A 21,124-nucleotide genomic window follows, 5' to 3' on the forward strand; every position below is an offset into this window, starting at 1 on the left:
GGTGCAGATTAAAAAGCTTATGATGTCGTACTCAAGATACAGCAAGATACAGTCGACAAGATTACTTTTCACAGTGTTCCCCGATTCGGAGGCCCTCGCCCAGGAAACTGACCACGTCCCATCATTGTAAAGTTTGAACACTTTCAGCAAAATGTTTTTGTAAAATCAAAAGGTTGAGAGCTCAAAGGGACTTCGTTTGGAATGAACGATCAGTTCCCCAAGGAATTCCCCGAGAGGCGTAAAACCTTGTATCTGTTGATGACGAATCACCGCGACAAAGGCAAACGAGCGTGGCTAGTTGTCGTTAACTATATGTCGACGGCCAACTGTTTCGTGATGCCAACGTCACGCCTGGCTCTTCTAGATAAGTACTTCTTTTGCTCTGTTGTCGTTATGAATTGTCAAAAGTGTACTGTATTTTGTTTCATTCTTTCCACTTTTCCTTAGACAAACAAACAAAAATAAAAAATGGAATCACGCACGCCACCAACATGAATCCTCACTCCTACCTGTTTGCTTTCCTGCTCTGCTTGTTTCCACACACACTAAACACTAGTTGCTCAAAACTCTTCTTGCGCACTACAAACCACCACACACCATATTATCCCCTTGTCACTGTTTGTTTTTTATGTTCAGTGTTTTTTCGTTACCCTTCTATGTACCCTGGCTTTGCTGTACTTAAATATAGCATTTCTATCACCCTCTCTAAATAACATTTATCAACACAATACAAAAAAACTCCCGAAAACTGTCAAAAAAACAAAAACAAAGAATGCATAGTACTAAATCTATTTAAAATTATGATACACGCACCCATTATATGTCACATTTAACTTTTGTGTCATGAAATGTCAGTGGCATTCGATCGCAGGCAAAGAATAAAGATTATGGATTATACCACTAAATTTAAAACAGACCTCAATCTATTACAAGAAACACACCTTACTGGGTCAGAAGAAAAATGCCTCATTGACTCCAATTTCACTCAGGTTATCTCGGCCTTTTATAACTGTAGACAAAGAGGAGTCTCAATACTCGTAAAGAAAAGACTAGTTTTTACAATAAATAGTACAGTAGCAGATCCAGAAGGCCGATATATAATTATATAGGCTACAATATTTAACAAAATTTACATAATAGTCAATGTATACGCTCCAAATAAAGATGATCCAGCCTTTCTTCACATGCTCTTTTCACACTTGTTAAACTTGTCAGTCAATTCTACAATTGTCATGGGAGGTGATTTTAACCTTACGCTAAATCCCCTAATAGATCGCTCAAATCCCAAAAATAGCAATCAGCCCCAACGCCCCAATAGAGCAGAGCAGTATATGGATGACTTTGGTCTTGTTGACATATTCTTTCGTGAGGAAGGAATGGGATGAGTTTTGGAAATTGAATGACTCCGCAACCATTTCCCCATCTCTGTTGTGGGAAACCGGGAAAGCTGTATTGAGAGGTCGAATCATATCATACTCTTTGTATATAAAAAAAAAAACAAGAACAATAATTGGAAAATAGAATTGAGGAAAAAATTAAACACCTCACAGAAGAATATGCAATTAATCCGACAGATACGCTTAGAAACCAACTTCAAAAGGCGTAACATCAATTAGACCAGAATAGATTTTCTACAACAACAGTAAAGATTCACTAACTTTGAATACAGTAATAAATCAGGAAAATTCCTCGCGAACCAACTTCAGTGCAATAAAGAAAAGTCATTAATTACTGCCATTCAAGATTCAAATGGAAACTGTAGACAGTCACAAGAAATAAATGAAATTTTTTACAATTATTATAGCAGCTTATATGCATTCTCGAACAACCCAGACCACAAAGAAATTGAAACTTTTATAAAAGGATCTAAACATTTCTCAATTAAATACACAAATTAAATACAGCCTTGATGTTCCTTTAATCATCACAATATTACATAACACATTGAAAAATATGCAATCGGGATGAGCTCCTGGCCCGGACGTAATCGTTGTCGAATTCATTAAACATTTCTGGCCAATTCTAGCGCCTCTATTTCTCAGAACATTCAAGGAGATAAACGATAAAGGTCAAATTAGTAGCCATATGAACACAGCTTGAATTAAGTTATTACTAAAGTCAGGTAAAGATCACACTCTCCTGGCTAATTATAGGCCCTTATCACTGATTAATGTAGATATCAAGATTATCTCGAAAGCCCTTGCAGTGAGACTTGAAAAGGTACTACCGTCGATAATCCACTATGACCAGACAGGCTTCATAAAAGGTAGAAGTTCCACAAATAATGTCAGATGTCTGTTAAATGTAATAAACATGTCACAGCGTAAAAATCTAAACGCGATCATCATGTCACTTGACAAAGAAAGCTTTTGATAAAGTTAACTGAGCTTTTCCTGTTTGCAGTACTTCACAAATTTGGCTTTGGAGATTCATTTATGCATTGGATAGCAACATTATACAATTTGCCGAAAGCGACAGTCACCACAAATAGGATTACTTCACAAAGTCTTACATTGCAAAGAGGAACCAGACAAGGATGTCCACTCTCACCAATGCTATTTGCAATATTCATCGAACCTCTTGCTGTCGCTATACGACAGAATGCTAATATTAAAGGTATCTGCTCAACGTGTGGCAGAACACAAAATCAATCTATATGCTGATGATATTCTTCTTTACTTACAGGAACACAAGTATTCTCTTCAGGCAGTCTTCAACCTCGTTAAAACATTTTCACAAATATCAGACCATCAACTGGTCAAAATCAACAATACTTAGATTTTTCTCATCCTGTTTACAATTAGTGCTTTGTCTTTTGTCTTTGTTTCTCTCTTCCCTCTAGAAACTTTGTTCTGTTCGACTCTGATTCTCAATAAACTCCAATTATAATACTAAGAAACCACAGCGGAAGCTTAAAAACTCCACTGTGACACAGTAAAACTGTTCCGGCATAAAAGGGATACAGATCTTCTATTCTGCTTGACCTAACAGCCGAACAGGACAAAAAAAAAGAGATAGGGTGAGAAGCTCGGTCATCCGAGGGGGGCTCAGAATAGAGCTGCTGCTCCTCCACATTGAGAGGAGCCAGATGAGGTGGCTCGGGCATCTGATTAGGATGCCTCCTGGACGCCTCCCCGGTGAGGTGTTCCAGGCATGTCCCACCGGGAGGAGACCCTGGGGACGTCCCAGGACACGCTGGAGAGACTGTCTCCCGGCTGGCCTGGGAACGCCTCGGGATCCCCCTCAGGAAAAGCTGGATGAAGTGGCTGGGGAGAGGAAGTCTGGACATCCCTGTTAAAGTTACTGCCCCTGAGACCTGACCATGGATGGATGGATGGATATACAGGAAGTCCTCGAGTTACGACGTACTCAACCTACGACATTTCGACTTTACGACGCCTGTGCCTCGTCCGCCATTTTGTCCCCAGTACCATAGTGTTTCTGCTTAGCTAGTGCATAGTGCTTGTCTGTGTCTTTTTTCACATTATGGCCCCAAAGAAGAAACCTGGGTCTTCTAGCAATGCTGGTCCAGCCAAAAGAAAAGCAATTACCATGGAAACGAAGCTTAACATCATAAAAAGATCGGAGAAAGGAGAGACACCGATAAACATAGGTAAAGACTTAGGCTTCAGTCGGTCAACCGTGGCGACCATTATTAAGGATTTTAGCGCACATGAAGGCTTTCGCCCCGATGAGGGATACAGTGATCACGAAGCAATGTTCTTCGATCATTTTTTTTTTGACAATTGTGCAAAAAGATGCAGAGTCCTCTAGCACTTAGAGCAGTTCGAAAGAATAATATTGCAATAGTCCGGCGCAATGACCATTGTGTAAAGGGCGCCGAGACTTCAAGCGAGTAGTGTGATAATCTGGGACAATGTTGATTGTGCAAATGTTACAGATACTTATCAATCAGTGTACAAATGGAGCAGATGCTACTCTGGCATGAGTGGACAGATATGCAAATAGTGCAGCGTGGCGAGACTACTACAGTGAGTGCACAAGTAATGTATAATTGGCCCCACAGAAATGTGACAACAAACTCAAGTCAAAACATTGTCAGCAGCTTGTAATGGAATTGTAGGTTAGGTGTTTAAGAAGTAGAGGGAAGAAGCTGTTGGACGAGCTGTCTGCTAGTTCTAGTTTGCATTGATCGGTAGCGCCTACCTGAGGGAAGGAGCTGGAAGAGCTGGTGACCGGGATGTGGAGGGTCCAAGAGGATTTTGCATGCTCTTGTCTTAGTTCTGGCAGCGTGCAAGTCCTCAAGGGTTGGTAGGGGGGTACCGACAATCCTTTCAGCAGTTTTGATTGTCGGTTGCAGTCAGAGTTTGTCCTTTTTTGTAGCAGCACCAAACCAGACTGTGATGGAAGAACACAGGACTGATTCAATGATCACTGTGTAGAACTGCCTCACCAGGACGTGCTTTCTCAGATGCCGCAGGAAGTATATCCTCTGCTGGACCTTTTTGAGGACATATGGTGACCTACAAGAGTGTAGGTAGAAGCATGCAGGTGGATTACATATTGTGCATATGATGTAATCTGAAGGAGGTTACTGAATGTAAGGTAGTGGTAGGGGAGAGTGTAGCAAGTCAGCATAGGATGGTGGTGTGTAAAATGACACTGGTGGTGGGGAGGAGATTAAGAAGACAAAGGCAGAGCAAAGAACCATGTGCTGAGAAAGGAAGAATGTTGTGTGGCTTTTCGGGAAGAGGTGAGACAGGCTCTCTGTGGACAGGAGGAGCTTCTAGAAGACTGGACCACTACAGCTAAGATGATCAGAAATATAACCAGTAGTTATACCGGAGTAGTTGGTGTATCTTCTGGTTAGAAAGGGGAAGAGACTTGGTCGTGGAACCTCAAAGTACAGGACATCATACAAGGAAAGAGCTTAGCTAAGAAGAAGTAATGAGAGAATGAAAAATGGAAAGGCAGTTGGTCCTGATTACATTCTGGTGGAGGTATGGAAGTGTCTAGGAGAAGTAGCTGTGGAGTTTTTGACCAGCTTGTTCAACAGAATTCTAGCGGGTGAGAAGATGCCTGAGGAATGGAGGAAAAGTGTGCTGGTGCCCATTTTTAAGAACAAGGGTGATGTGCAGAGCTGTGGGAACTATAGAGGAATAAAGTTGATGAACCACACAATGAAGTTATGGGAAAGAGTAGTGGAGGCTAGACTCGACAGATGTGAGTATTTGGGAGCAACAGTATGGTTTCATGCCTAGAAAGAGTACCGCAGATGCATTATTTGCCTTGAGGGTGTTGGTGGAAAAGTACAGAGAAGGTCAGAAGGAGCTACATTGTGTCTTTGTAGATCTAGAGAATTTTGGTACTGCATGTGGAAGTATAGAGTGGCAGAAAAGCATGTTAGAATAGTACAGGACATGTATGAGGGCGGCGGCACGGTGGCCGACTGGTTAGAGCGTCAGCCTCACAGTTCTGAGGACCCGGGTTCATTCCCCGGCCCCGGCTGTGTGGAGTTTGCATGTTCTCCCCGTGCCTGCGTGGGTTTTCTCGGGGCACTCCGGTTTCCTCCCACATCCCAAAAACAATATATGTGCAATGAGGATTAGCTGAAGTAGGGGAAGGGGAAGAGTGAGGGTACAAGGAGAAGAAATTGCAAGGGTGGGCAACTTAGTGGCAACAGTTCAGAGAAATAGTGAGTATGGTGGGGAAGTGAAGAAACGGGTCCAAGCACGAATGGAGGAAGGTTGCAGGTGTGTTAAGTGACAGAAGAGTCTCTGCTAGGATGAAGGGCAAAGTTTATAAGACAGTGGTGAGGCCAGCCATGATGTACGGATTAGAGACAGTGGCACTGAAGAGAGCTGGAGGTGCTGGAAATGAAGATGTTGAGGTTCTCTTTAGGAGTTACCAAGTTGGATAGAATTAGAAATGAGCCCATCAGAGGGATAGCCAAGGTTAGATGTTTTGGAGACAAAGTTAGAGGGAGCACACTTTGATGGTTTGTGCAGAGGAGAGATAGTGAGTATATTGGTAGAAGGATGAGAAGGAGCTGCCAGGCAAAAGAGCTCGAGGAAGACCAAAGGGGAGGTTGATAGATGTAGTGAGGGAAGACATGAGGGCCGTTGGTGTTAGAGAGGAGGATGCAGGAGATAGGCTTACATGGAAAAGGATGACACGCTGTGGCGACCACAAACGGGACAAGCCCAAAGGAAAAGAAGAAGATTGTGGGCGACAAAATGTACTGCAGGTAAAAACATCCTCCTTCAAGCCAGAATATCTCTAGTGTGACATTACAATACACATATGACGAACTGCAATTATTGTCTTCTTTAAATGTGTAACATTGCTCTTGATCAATCAGAACTGAAATCAAGGATGAATGAAGAAAAACAAAAACAGGAGGAATACTACATTTATAGCATTGCAATCACATGACCTCTCTGGCCTTCCACAAAGGTAAACTCACACCCGTGAACTCTATGGAAATTGGGATTGACTGAGATCCACAAAAGAACTGAGGTATCACTCTTGTCAAACATGCATGGGTTGCAGGATCAATACAGAGTACTGAGCTCCGAGTCATGAAATGTCTCTGTCCCTGGCTCTGAGAGAATCTCAGCCACTGATTTAGCTACAACCTTTGAGCATAAAAGAAAATCAGTTTGAACTGAAAATTTTGAAATTTTCATCGCATTTTAATTTTATTCGAATTAAAACAAAATTACTATGGGTTAATTTCTTTGGTAAAATGTGCATTTTTACATAGTTTGATGATAACATATACACTCAATAGTTTTAATTTAATCTATTTTGTTTTTTGACTTGGTTTTGTCATTTTCCAGCAATAATGGAGAATGAATAGCTCATTTCCAAGGATATTGTCTTGTCATGTTTTTCCTTCTGTGGTAATTTTCAAAGTGCTTTGTTGTGATTTGTTTCAAGGTCCAGTGCTTTAAAAGTCATTGTGTTTATGGCTAAAACAAGACAAACAGCAGTTTTCTGACCCCTTGCCCATCTGTTCTATGTAACCTGATTTGTTTTGCTTTTCTTATTTTTTTACTCAGGAAAGATGTTTTGAAAAGATTGTGATTGGAGAGAGAGAGAAAAAAACACTCTGCACTGAAACATGGAGTGGGAGTATGAAGGGACTGGAGAGTCGAAGAGACAAAAGCCTGAAATCTGAGGTCTGTTTAAATTCTGCTCAGTCATAGCACATCTAATTCTGCCTGGATGCGCAGCGTCACATTCTGTAAACACTATTGTTTTTCTTCTGTGATAGTCCAAATTTATTTTCATTTCTTTGCCAGCACAGAGCTCAGGCTTCTTATTTGCCTGATGTCTGCTCAGTCAAATCTGGTACATTCTTCGTTTATTGCGGAAACACTTCAATGATCAGAGTGTATTACACGGTTCTCAGATAGGCTCCCGAAAGAAAAATTTTGCCTGAACAAAGGCGTGATGCATTTGTTTGGGTTGAAAAGGTTACTTTGGCATCCCGAGTGAAAACAGACTTATTAGTTAAACAGATTAATTCTGCCTCCACCTGTGCACAATGCGCGTCACACCAAATTACACCAGAATGAAGAATTCTACATCTCTTCCCCCTTGATTGTCATTTTACACGTTGAAATGATCTGTGTTGCTGGCAACCCTTCAAGGAATGATTCCACAATGGATCCGCTCACATGTAGTGGCAATGTGGCTCTAAGACAATCCTGTTTATTATGAAGATAGTAAGGTTTGTAGATGCCTCAACAGTATAGCAAATATTGTTTCATGTTCTCCCCATGCTTGCACACACCAACATTCCCAAAACTGGCAACTTAGATTAATTGAAGACTTTTTATTGAATTGAATGGTTGTTTGTCTGTATGTGCCTTGCGATTGACTGGAGAAAGGCCCGAAAGCTCCAGCTCACCGATCAGCCTAATGAGGATAAGGGGTATCGAAAATATATGTATGTATCTAAACACACTCCATTCCATTGTTGTTGTCGGTTGTTTTTTTTTAGATGTTTTATGATGCTAGGTATGATTTCCCTACAGTAATCTATTTAGCATTAAATAACACAAATTGATTATTTAAAAAAAAAAAAAAAAAAGGAAATGTATGGTCAATTTTCTCATAGATAACCACAACGTATCCCAGTGATCATCCTTCAATTGTTATTGATTATTCTTATGGTTGTATTTTTTGCCAATGTTAGTGTAGTGCTACATGCTACACCATGTCCCTAGATTTCTCCAGTGCCAGTCACAAGCCTGGATAAATAGGAGGTTTGCGTCAGGAAGGGCATCGGGCATAAAAATCGTGCCAAACAAATCATGCGATTGACTTGCTGTGGCGAGGAGGTGTTGAGAGCCAACTACAATGTGGCTGTAATTAGCTTGTTGTGGAACTGCACTGTAGCAAACGGAGAGCTGTCTCTTATAATTTTACTCACCCAATCCTGACCTGAAACCATTTTCTGGGAGAAAAAAAAAAGCACAATTGAAGATTGAAGAGGTAACATTTTGGCAAAGTTGAGACTTCATGTAAAGAAACTTGCAAAATTTGAACATAATCCAAATACAACCGTGACCCGTGTTGTGTGCACACACAAAATCACAGTTGACAGACAATTATGAATCTAATGTCTTCACAGAAATGTCAATTTTGTATGCAAGGTGAAGAGGTTCTTATGGCAACGAAAGCTTCATCTGATTCATACTTAGAGCTCTATTTTTGATGACGGCGCAGCTGCGCTTGAGCGTAAAAACTAGCGTATCTTGATTTCTGTGCCAGCGCAGGACTCGCGTGTGTGTTTGCCAATTTGGCAGACCAATCTAGGCCAAGCTGGGCGTGTCGGCACGGCGACGGTGTGCCCTTAGAGATACACTTGAGAATTGGGCATCAGATAATCCGTGTATACTTTGCACACGAACGATCATTGGAGGGGATGGAGATACATAATCATAACTCACCGGCGTCGGTGGCGATCTGTGCTCCTGCTCCCTATGCTTCTCTGCTCGTGCACATATTTAACTTAACACAGTACAGTTTTAGCAATTAGTAAGACTGGCATGCCCATATTAACAAGGAGAAAGCACTGGAGAGCCACTGTAATGATTCATGAACTTACACGGCCATAACTGGGAAGGATTTATAGACCTTTTGGGCTAACCTTTAAGTTCACTCAGTTCTATTTTTATAGAGGTGAAACATAACAGTATTTCTTTTCTGACACGTTTCATATAGAGAAGCTTCAGAATACCCCCTTAATAAATGTACACAGCCTCAATTCCGTTGTGAACAAGTGCTTTGTGAGCAAAAATGATCTGAATTGCTTGTTTTTCTTTTTTACTAATGAAGCGTATTAGGGGTTTGTGCCGTAAAAAAGAATTAATCCTGATGAAAATGATGCGTTATGATTATACACTGTATATTGTAAAGTATCCTGAGTTGAAAAGAATAAGAGTAGGAAAGAGCTTGTGTGATGTATCCCTCACGACAGACAGCTACATGAAAGGATGTTGCAGCATTTGGTCTGTTGTCCTAAGATTTGCATATTATGTCATCTCTTTGCACAAAGAATCTTGTCAAATGGTTTTAAGAGTTTTCTTCCCAGCACTTCAAAATTAACCTTTCTTAGGGGACAACTTTTAAAGTGCTTTCAGACATGGGTCTGCATCGAAAAGAAATTTGGTAACGACATTGGTACCCTCCTAATACGTTTGTCACATTAAGTGCTTCACAGTTCTGAGATACAGGGTTTGAATCTGGTGGGTAGAGGAGGGGGGGGATCTGCAATTTCAACAGCAAAGATCCAGGTGGCAGCATTAAGGAGTTTACTTTCAAATGTTAATGTTTTTTTTTTATTTTTCTGGAATTAATAGAATCCTGTCCTTTGTTAAATCTGTTATTTTTCACCAAATCATTGCGTATCACAGAATTCAAGAACCCCTAAAGTCAAACTTAAGGGCACAGAGCGACAAACAACCTCTCACACTCACATTCAAACATTTTCGAGTCTTTAGAGGCATATTTTTGTGGGTGTTAGCCGGAATGAGCCAGAAATGTAATTCAAACCCTTAACCTCAGAACTGTCTGGCAGACATGCAAACCACTGCTTCACAGTGCAACAGGTTAATACAGGCTGAAAAACCTTGCAAACATATTACATTTGTTGCAGCAAGCATCTGGTTCCTCTTCACATGCACACATGCAGTCGGTAAAAATCTGCCTGTCCATCCACATACATATGTGATGTAAACATTGGTCTTCCACATTAACACGTCTATCCCAGGGGTGTCAAACTCTCTCTCTTTTTTTAATTAATTAATACCTTTTTTGTCACGAAACACACTGTAGTTATGGTTTCCCTCAGAGGGCCGTTATGACTGTGGAAATATAGAAATATAGAATCGCCTCAACATATCATTACATATACAGTGGAACCTGAGTTTTCGTCGACCCTATTTTGTGTATCATCTGATTTTTGACTCCCCCCCCCCCACAAATTTTATCCCAGTTTTTGTACATCTGCAAAATGAAAACCTCTTTCTGAACACCGGCGCAACACTTCAACACTACATTTTCCTGCTTTTGTGAATGGGCCTCAAGAGGCAGAACAATAGCAGTATTAACGTCCATATTCTGAGCCGCTTCTCCTCACAAGGGTCGCGGGAGTGAACTGGTTGCCAGCCAATCGCAGGGCACACATAAACAAACAACCATTCACACTCACATTCACACCTACGGAAAATTTAGAGTCGACAATTAACCTACCATGCATGTTTTTGGAATGTGGGAGGAAACCGGAGCCCCCGGAGAAAACCCACGCAGGGACGGGGAGATCATGCAAACTCCACACAGACGGGGCCGGGGATTCAACCCCAGTCCCCAGAACTGTGAGGCAGACGCTCTAACCAGTCTCCCCACCGTGCCACCGAGTATTAATCCTAATTAAATCAATCATATGGATATGAAGTAATGAGGAAACCGCAGGAACTGCTTCGAACTGAGTTGGAAAATGAATGTCTACTGTGAACAAAACAACTTATGCAGAATATTTTTAGCTTGCTTTATTAATTCTGTCTGTGAAGCCAAACTTTTCGTTAGGTGGCAGAAAAACTGCGACAGCACAGCACATGATTATGAGATCCAGATTTTAGGAATTCATATAATTTGATAAAAATCATAATCTTTTAATTTTACTGATGTGAGTATTTGAATTATTGGCACTTTTTATCTAAGAAAATAAAAACATTCTAAGGTAATACTATTCAAGCTTTTAATGCCAAGATGTCTTTACCATTAGGTGTCCAAAATTAAGGTTTCAATATTTGTATCATGTTTTTTGAAGATGCTTTTTCAGAGATAGGATTTTGTTTTTTTATTGTTTAATGAGCCTTTTCCATGAAAACTAACGCATCTTCAGAGTTCCATTTTTCGGTTCTTTTACAAACGGTCCTTCTTGCTGTTTTTTTTTTTTTTTTAATTTGTATTTTTTTTTACCTGTTTTTACCTTTAATGGCACTGGAGAGAGCATCATTCTGTTGTTGCAATACACCAGAAGGATCTGTGAGCTGAAGTGCCAGGATGAGGCAGCCATTTTGCATTCACACAATAGCAGACAGCAGGATACATGTGTTCGGTGTTATTTCTGAGATATGAATGAATATGTATGAATTTGTGAACGTGTCGGAACTAATGCACGTCTTTATCGTGATTATGATTTTATGCAGACAAGAGTGTAATGGGTTTATAGAGTAGTTAAGATCATCTACGCGCTTGTAACCGCAGAGTTTGAAGGGTACATGTAAATTGTGCAACTCACACGATATTTATGAAGCTGTTTGTGTCTTTACCGTTCTGCACTTCATGATGCAAGAAGATACCATGATGCAAGAATGCTATTACAGTGGACCACCGCCACCATTTGTTCTGTCAATAACGATTGCCTTTACTATGAATGCCAAATATTTAAAATCATCAATAACCTTTTGAAAATAGGACTTTCAGTGTGACTGCTTCAGCATGGGAAACATTTACACATATAGTGTCTTTACTGGTATTTATCAAATGAAATGAAAATGACCCATAGGCCTAGACAGATTTCTGCAATAACTACTATTTAACTGGAGAGATACTGTAACTCTTTGCCCTTAACTTACTGGGAAGAAGGTAACCTTTACTCTTACTCGGTGCATGCAAGGTGTAATTTCCCAGAATCACCACATGTGCTTGGACTGCAGTTAGTGATTTCCGCTGTTTGCCTGGCTGCATTTCAACAGCTGCCAGAAGATGAAGTGAGGTGGTTGCATTCTGCTCTGCATACTGGCAGAGAGCGAGAGCAAAAGCAACAGCAGCGTGTGAACCGGTGAGAGCCACACGCACCCTCGCTCAGTTCACCACGTATCAAGGCGGCGAATTGCATTACACTCGATCAAGGCTCCTGTCAGTGGACACATTGCTTTCACTGCCTCTTCTATAATGCGTTTCTCTTTTAAGACGCATCGTTGAATTGCTTTGTAAAGCTGTGAGCCAATCTTTCAGTGTGCCTGACACCAAAACGAGATGTGCTCCCCTGAAGTTATTGCACACTGGAAATATTTCAGTGGGTGCGACATCGGGGCTTCAAACAGCAAAGTCAAGTGACGTAAAGCGCTACAAAGTCACGAAGTTTAAGATGTACTTTCGTATGATCAAGTATATTGTATTAACTCATTTTCTGCTCACTTGTTTGTGACGTCTTCCGTGAAGAAGCATTTGGGAGAACACTGAAAGACATCATTTATGTTTCTGTTATTTAACCTTTTTTTTTTTTTTTCCAGGTAAGGCAACTGAGAAAAGATTCTCATTTGCAATGCCATAATTGAATACTTCTCTGAGAAGTCTTGAGAGTCGTGCTACCACTGATATCTTAGGTTACGTAGTGTATCCTTAACAATTTTATTAATTTTGTTACGACAAACAGAACCAAAATCCTTTGTATACATCCTTTGTTGGAAATTATGTACAAGTTTGACCTTATCCCTCGACTATTTTGGCCCCCGTGCATTGTACAGTCTTCAACATAAATTAGTTCACTCCAATTAATCTGTAAAACGGCTGCAGTATCATCTGAAAGGACTTGGGCTTTGGGTCAAGCTTCAAGTCTTGCTGCAGACAAAATTAAAAATGACAACTTATTGTTGGAGAGATGGTAGTCTGTTTGCTGGCTACCATTGAGGTGCCCTTGAGCAAGGCACCATCCTGAACCCCCAGCTCAAGAGGTGCAGCATTGTTTGTGCATCACTTTCACTATGACATCTTTGCTGAGCGATATGATGCTCCGTGTGCTGTGCAATACAGGCAGATGTGCTAACCAGTCCTCCACCGTGCACCGCTTATCCTCACTAGGGTCGCGGGCTGCTGGAGCCTATCGCAGCTATCTTCGGGCGGGAGGCGGGGTACACCCTGAACCGGTCGCCAGCCAATCGCAGATATTAATACATTTCACATAGAAACAAACAACCATTCGCGCTCACATTCACACCTATGGGCAGTTTAGAGTCTTCAATCAACCTACCAAGCATGTTTTTGGGATGTGGGAGGAAACCGCAGTGCCCGGAGAAAACCCACGCAGGCACGGGGAGAACATGCAAACTCCACACAGGCGGGGCCGGGATTGGAACCCCGGTCCCAAGAACTGTGAGGTAGCTGTGCTAAACAGTTGGCCATCGTGCTGGCTATATATATATATATATATATATATATATATATATATATATTATACCATAGGGCGCACCGTATTAAAAGGTGCAGTCTTAGTTGCGGGGTCTATTTCTGTATTTAACACATCCATGAGCCGCACCGTATTATTGGGCGCAGGCATGGCAAAACATACACTATCTTAAAACATACGGTAGCATGCATGCACGCTAAAAATTGTTTTTAAAAAGGCAGCGGGAGCAAAATTGAGTTGTACTTTATTGAAGTATTTAACAATGTAAACAGGGAGTTCGGTTGTACTTTATTGGAGTATTTAACAATGTACTCACGTTATCTTTTGATCAATCCTCATCCACATATCCATCAAAGGCCTCATCTTCTGTATCCAAAATGAACAGCTGGGCAAGTTCTCCAACAAACACGCCAGGTTCCCTCTCGTCATTGTCGGAGTCAGTCTCGTTGCCGGGTGGCTGTTCGGCAATGATGCTGGCTTTCGTGAAAGCTCGGACAACAGTTGAAGCAGATACCTTAGCCCAAGCATCCACAATCCATTCACATATGGTGGCGTAACTCGCCCGGCGTTGCCTCCCAGTCTTAGTTGCACTTGGTTTTTCACAGCGGCTGTGAGATGGGCGCGCATGGAGTCACACATCAACAGGGATGGTGACGCGTGGAAAAAAACCATCCGGTCTCATTACGTACAACTCACTCAGCCACTCTCTCATTTTCTCCTCGTCCATCCAGCCCTTTTGATTGGCCTTAACGATGACTTCGGCTGGAAACCTTTCCTTAGGCAGCGTCTTCCTCTTAAAAATCACCATAGGTGGCAGTTTCTGTCCATTACCATGGCAACCGAGCATAACAGTAAAAGCCGACTTCTCGTGCCCCGTTGTGTGTATCGCTACCGTGTTGGTCCTCTTGTGTGTATCGCTACCGTGTTAGTCCTCAGTGGGGTTCACCGGGATGTCGAAAGTGAGCAGCACCTCGTCCATGTTGGTGATGTGGTTGGGCTGGATGTATTTGTCGGCGATCTTTTTACTGCAGAAGGAGCGGAAGATGGCCAGCTTTTCCTTGTAATCCGCCGGAAGTTGCTTGCGCCACGGTAGTGCTTGCCGGGATGGATAGATGGCGCCGTTTCATCAAACGAAAGCACTAAGACGGACCTCCTTGAAAATGTGCGATTTTCATTTCTTCTGCAAGCATTATTGCCCTCAGTCGAATGGTGACTGTAGAGACGCTTCTCCCGGCTGTTCTTTGCTCATTAATCCATTGCTCGAGTTGGTCTTCCAACTCGGGCCATCTCGCCGTGTTTCCGTGGAAACTCAGCTTCGTCTTTTTGACTTGGCGAAGCTCGTTTTCCTGCTTCCTCCACTTGCGAACCATGGATTCGTTGATCTTGAATTCTCTCGCGGCTGCTCGATTCCCATGTTCCTCCGCGTAACTGACAGCTTGCAGTTTAAACTGTGCTTCGTAAGCGTGTCTCTTCGTAGGTGCCTTAGCCAAACCGATCTTCTTTTGCACAATGCACACCCCGTACCTACTGTATACCTACTGGGGGCGTGCCTTTGGCGCCCTCCTTCACGCGCATCCTTCCCCCTATATGTCCGCATGCTGTACTCAGCCACGTCCGCCTTTCCTCTTTATAAGCAGCGTGTCGGCAGGAAATGATCCCAGTCAGTCAAGGGGAGCGCTCATCACACACATTTTGGACCTCGGTGCACACATAAGGTGCGCCGCAATATAAGCCGCCCAGTCCATTTTGGAGAAAATGTAAGACTTTTAAGTGCGCCTTATGGTGGTGAAAAGACGGTATGTCATCAAAAAACAAGCCGAAAATTACCACTGATTCTATTTTGGGGGGGATTTTTTTTCTGCAGTTAAGTACCAATGTTTCACAACATTAGAGAGGTCTTTTAAGATTAAAATCATGAAATTCAAAACCAGCAGGCAAGTCCAATTGTTGTCGAAATGGGTTCTGACAATTGTTCTTAGATATAATGGCTAATAAGCTTGCATTTCAAACTGAGTGTACTTATTTAAGGTGATAACTGTATGTCAATGGTAGATGGCAATAGCTTCCTGGAAGTTTAAAATTTGGTGAGGGTCTATAAAGTACGGATACTGTATCTATGGCTGTGAATAGTGTGCATTCCTGTTGTACTCGACTACAAGATGCAAATTTAAGCAGGTTTCGTTTTCATCATAATTTTAACCAAATAGCTTGGCTATGTAAATCTGATTTGCTTATTTTTTTTAAATTGCAGATGATTGTAGTGTTTTCTGGAGATAAGAGCAGATCAGCAAACGTTGTTCTGGGGGCAAATTACAACTCAAGCTTCTTGATGTTTAATGTGAGGGATGCTTTTTTTCCACATCATCCAGCTGATTATTGAAATCCTCTCTTTTCACTGCCTGGAGTGTCAGATTTTCATTATCAGAAAATTGGTGTCAGCTGACTCACCAGTGTCTTCGCAATGTGGCCTTGAAAACTTTGCACCAACACAGACGACGGACTCATATGATTTGTTTAGAACGGACAGCTTAATTTGATCTTGGCTTTAAGTGAAGGACTAGGTAATCGTCTAATATCAATTGCTTTGCGGAGTTAATGATGTTGTCAATCAGTGCTGACCTCAATTTCAAACGGAGGTTTGGAGGTTAACAAAGCAATGACTTTCATTCCTTTTTCCTTAGCAGCAAAATTTGTCCTCGGTGAGCCACCTGTGACAATCAGCTGGCTGCTCGAGTGAGTAATGATCGGTCAGAGACAGGAGCAGCATCACATTAAACGTAGGGTGTAAACAAGTGCATCGAACCTGGAGCAAAAGACAACAATTTATGAGCTGAAGCATGGAGGAACTTTACTGTATATGACTCATTTCCGTGTAATTTTAATCAATAACGGTAAATATTTTATCCATCCATCCATTTCCTGTACCAGTAGTTCTCACTAAGGTCGCGGGTGTGCTGGACCCTAGCCCAGCTGACTTTAGGCGAGCGGTGGGGTACACCCTGAATTGGTTGCCAGCCATTCGCAGGACACATATAAACAAACAACCATTCACACGCACATTCACACCTACGGGCAATTTAGAGTCATCAATTAACCTACCACGCATGTTTTTGGGATGTGGGAGGAAACCGGCGTATCCGGAGAAAACCCACCCAGGCACGGGGAGAACATGCAATCTCCATACAAGCGAGGCCGAATATGAACCCAGGTCCTCAGAACTGTGAGGCAGATGTGGTAACCAGTCGTCCCAGTGTGCCGCCCATGGTAAAGAACTCCAATTTTTAAAAAAATGTTATGCCACCGTGGTTGTGGGTGGTTGGATGTGGGTAATTACCTCCCATGCTAAAACAACCACGCTTAAAGTCGTATTTCCAAAAGTATTTGATGATTTAAAGTTCTCGACATTCTAAAGGCAATCCTTATTGACAGAGCAACTGGTGGTGTCCCATTGAAATACACTTATTTTTACAACGGTAAAGACAAAAGAAGTGTATGACATTAAAGACATACAGTACAGTTTCATAAAAATCATGAGTTGACCTTCAAATTCAAAGTGCATAAATGACCCTAACTACTCGTTAAACCCATTACACGCTTGTCTTTATGCAATCTTAACAACAGTGAAGACATGCAATAGTCTGGGATTGGCCGGCGACCAGTTCAGGGTGTAACCCGCCTCTCACCCGAAGATTGCTGGGATAGGCTCCAGCACGCCCGCGACCCTAGTTAGGAGAAGCGGTACAGAAAATGGATGGATGGACATGCAATAGTTCTGACACTTTCATAGATATTCATATTTGGAAATCATTTATTTTGCTGTCTGCTATTGTGTGAATGGAAACTGCCTGCTTCATCCTGGCACTTCTGCTCACAGATTGATACAATTTAAAAAAAAATGACCCATATTTTATTTCTAGTTGGAGATGTAATGTTTATGACGACCCTATTAGTTTGAACATCATTATAAGAATACTAGCAGAAAGCTTGAGATGCATGAGTGAAGCTTGTTGTTATGAAACATTCCCACCTTCATTTAAACAAATTACTGTACAACTGCAGATTGCAGACTCATAGTGCAGAGATCATTGCAACCAAGTTTGCTAAACATATTCCACCTCCTCAGAAAAGCAGACAACACACCTCCAGAAGAAACATTAGTCTGAATCATAGACATTTCAGGAGTGGGTTTGCTTTGGGGGTGAGGTCAGTTCACACACAGGCATGTGCTACTGTATGTGAAGAGGTGAGGTCTGATTGCCATTAATGACATCAATCAAAGTCTACGCATAGACTGCATTCAGATGTCTGATACATCATTCCATACCTGATATGTGTATTGAAGATATTTATTGTGGTTGGAAAACATCATTTAAGCCAATAAACGCCCGATGGGATGATCTGAAGATGACTTGAAAGTGGTAATAAATGGCAAAGGTGCTAAATGTAGCTTTCATAACATTGGACCTGCTTCCACAAGGATCTGTAAGCTATTTCTCATGCAAATTTATTCAAAACTGCACTGAAGAAAGAAAACACACTTCTGTGGTTTTATGCATTTCCTTCCTTGAGTAACAGCCCTCGTGGAGCAAAACATGTTGTACTTTTTCGCTTGAACATTTTTTATAGGCGACATTTTTAATACCACCACTTATGACAACAGACACATTATGGGGGAGAAAGTATGCAACTTCAATATCAAGAATGCAGGCGATAATTAGGCATTAAACAGTTCACTTTGTTTCTGCAGTTAGCAGAATCCTGTGTTTCACCAAATCATTGCATATCATAGAATTGAAGTACAACCCCAATTCCAACGAAGTTGGGACGTTGTGGTAAACAGAGTACAAAGATTTGCAAATCATGTTCAATCTATATTTAATTGACACTACAAAGACAAGATATTTAATGTTCAAACTGATAAACTTTATTTTTTTTTAGCAAATTAACTTAGAATTTTATGGCTGCAACACGTTCCAAAAAAGTTGGGACAGGGTCATGTTTACCACTGTGTTCCATCACCTTTTCTTTTAACAGCATTCAATAATCGTTTGGGAACTGAGGACACTAATTGAAGTAACACGTGCAGAATGCAGTTTGGCAGTTTTGCTGAAAAAAGCAGGGGCGTCCATGAAAAGACGTTGCTTGGATGGCAGCATATGTTCCTCCAAAACCTGTATGTACCTTTCAGCATTAATGGTGCCTTCACAGGTGTGTAAGTTACCCATGCCATTGGCACTAACACAGCCACATACCATCACAGACGCTGCCTTTTGATCTTTGCGTCCATAACAGTCCAGATGGTTCTTTTCCTCTTTGGCTCGGAGGACACAACATCCACAATTTCCAAAAACAATTTGAAATTGGGACTCGTCGGACCACAGAACACGTTTCCACTTTGCATCAGTCCATCTGAGATTAGCTCGGGCCCAGAGAAGCCGGCGGAGTTTCTGGGTGTTGTTGATAAATGGCTTTTGCTTTGCATAGTAGACTTTCAAGTTGCACTTACGGATGTAGCGCAGAACTGTATTTACTGACATTGGTTTTCTGAAGTGTTCCTGAGCCGATGTGGTGATATCCTTTACACATTGTCGGTTTTTGATGCAGTGCCGCTTGAGGGATCAAAGGTCACGGGCATTCAATGTTGGTTTGCCGCTTACATGCAGTGATTTCTCCAGATTCTCTGAACCTTTTGATAATATTATGTACCGTAGATGATGAAATCCCTAAATTCCTTGCAATTGTACATTGAGGAACATTGTCCTTAAGGTGTTCGACTATTTTCTCATGCACTTGTTCACAAAGAGGTGAACCTCGCCCGATCTTTACTTGTGAATGACTGAGCAATTCAGGGAAACTCCTTTTATACCCAATCATGGCACCCACCTGTTCCCAATGAGCCTGTTCACCTTTGGGATGTTCCAAACAGGTGTTTCATGAGCATTCCTCAACTTTCTCTTTTTTTTTTGCCACCGGTCCCAGCTTTTCTCGAATGTTGCAGCCATAAAATTTTATTTTTAAAATTGAAAATTTAAAAGTTAATGATTATTTGGGCAGCACGGTGAAACGACTGGTTAGAGTGTCTGCCTCACAGTTCTGAGGACCTGGGTTCAATCCCCGGCCCCGCCTGTGTGGTTTGCATGTTCTCCCCGTGCCTGCATGGGTTTTCTCTACCCCGCCTCCTGCCCGATGACAGCTGGGATAGGCTCCAGATCCCCCGCGACCCTTGTGAGGATAAGCGGCCCAGAAAATGGATGGATGGATGGATGGATGGATGTTTTTTTGCTAAAAACAATAAATTTTATCAGTTTGAACATTAAATATCTTTGTAGTGTATTCCATTAAATATAGGTTGAACATGATTTGCAAATCATTATATTCTGTTTCTATTTATGTTTAACACAACGTCCCAACTTCATCGAAATTGGGTTTGTACATTCATACCTTCAAGGTATAACTGAATCTGTTCAGTGACCTTTGTCAACTTCCGTCCATCCATCTGTCCATCCATCCATTTTCTATATTGTATGTCATCAGTAGGGTCACGGGTGAGCTAGAGACTATCCCAACTAACTTTTGGGTGAGAAGCTGGGAACACCCTGGACTGTTTGCCAACCAATTGCAACTGACTTCCACATTGTTCTTATTTATATTAAAAAAAAGGTTTTCACATAGAAATTATTGTCATGTGAATAGTTTTTGCTTCAAGCTCAAACTGTCGCTATCATTAAGTCTTTATTAACTCGACAGGAAATATTTTTAATACCATTTGAGTGAATTGAGTTTAAAGTCAAAGGTATTTTTTTCTTTATATTTATTTTACATTTAACATTTTTGTTAAACTTTCAAGGGTGTTAATTTTTTATTTTTTTTACTTGTGACATTTTTATTAAACTTTCAAGGCTGTTCAATAATTCAGGTTCCAATAAGCTGTACCTGCATTTACTGGACATGGATTACTGCCATTTATTTTTGCATACAGTGCAGAAAGAGTCATTTCAGCTCATATAGTAAGTCAGACAAATAGTTTATTTTTGTTTCAACTGTGCCACAACAATAGGGTTGTCTACAAAATCAAAAAAGATCCAATAAAGTAATCCCTCATTGATTGTGATGGTTTACATTCCAGAAAACCCCATAATAGAAGAAATCCACAAAATAGCGACCAATTATTTATTCTATAATTATCCATCCATCCATTTTCTGAGCCGCTTCTCCTCACTAGGGTCGCGGGCGTGCTGGAGCCTATCCCAGCTGTCATGGGGCAGGAGGCGGGGTACACCCTGAACTGGTTGCCAGCCAATCGCAGATTCTATAATGAATACACATTTAAAAGTTTAAATTTAATGTCAATAAGTGATACTTAAGAGGGGTGCAGGTATTCTGTTTGTCTACTTGAAGACCCTATCCACACACTCTACATAAGCACATGCCCATAAAAGGCGGGTATGCCCATGC

General features: G+C 41.4%; 1 protein-coding gene across 2 annotated transcripts in view; it reads right to left on the reverse strand.

The window, feature by feature from the left end:
- The window catches only part of LOC133399506 (leucine-rich repeat transmembrane neuronal protein 4), a 64,566-nt gene that overhangs the window by 34,298 nt on the left and 9,144 nt on the right, over positions 1 to 21,124 (reverse strand). Inside the window, exon 1 of one of the 2 annotated variants that reach the window (XR_009768224.1) lies at positions 13,986 to 14,726. The exons of the other annotated variant lie outside the window; for it this stretch is intronic. The gene's annotated coding sequence lies outside the window, so the exon portion shown is untranslated. Of the gene's footprint in view, positions 1 to 13,985; positions 14,727 to 21,124 lie in introns of those variants that run through there. 2 annotated transcript variants of the gene reach the window in all.

This window comes from Phycodurus eques, chromosome 3 (genome assembly GCF_024500275.1).
Source record: "Phycodurus eques isolate BA_2022a chromosome 3, UOR_Pequ_1.1, whole genome shotgun sequence".
NCBI classification, from domain to species: Eukaryota; Metazoa; Chordata; class Actinopteri; order Syngnathiformes; family Syngnathidae; genus Phycodurus; species Phycodurus eques.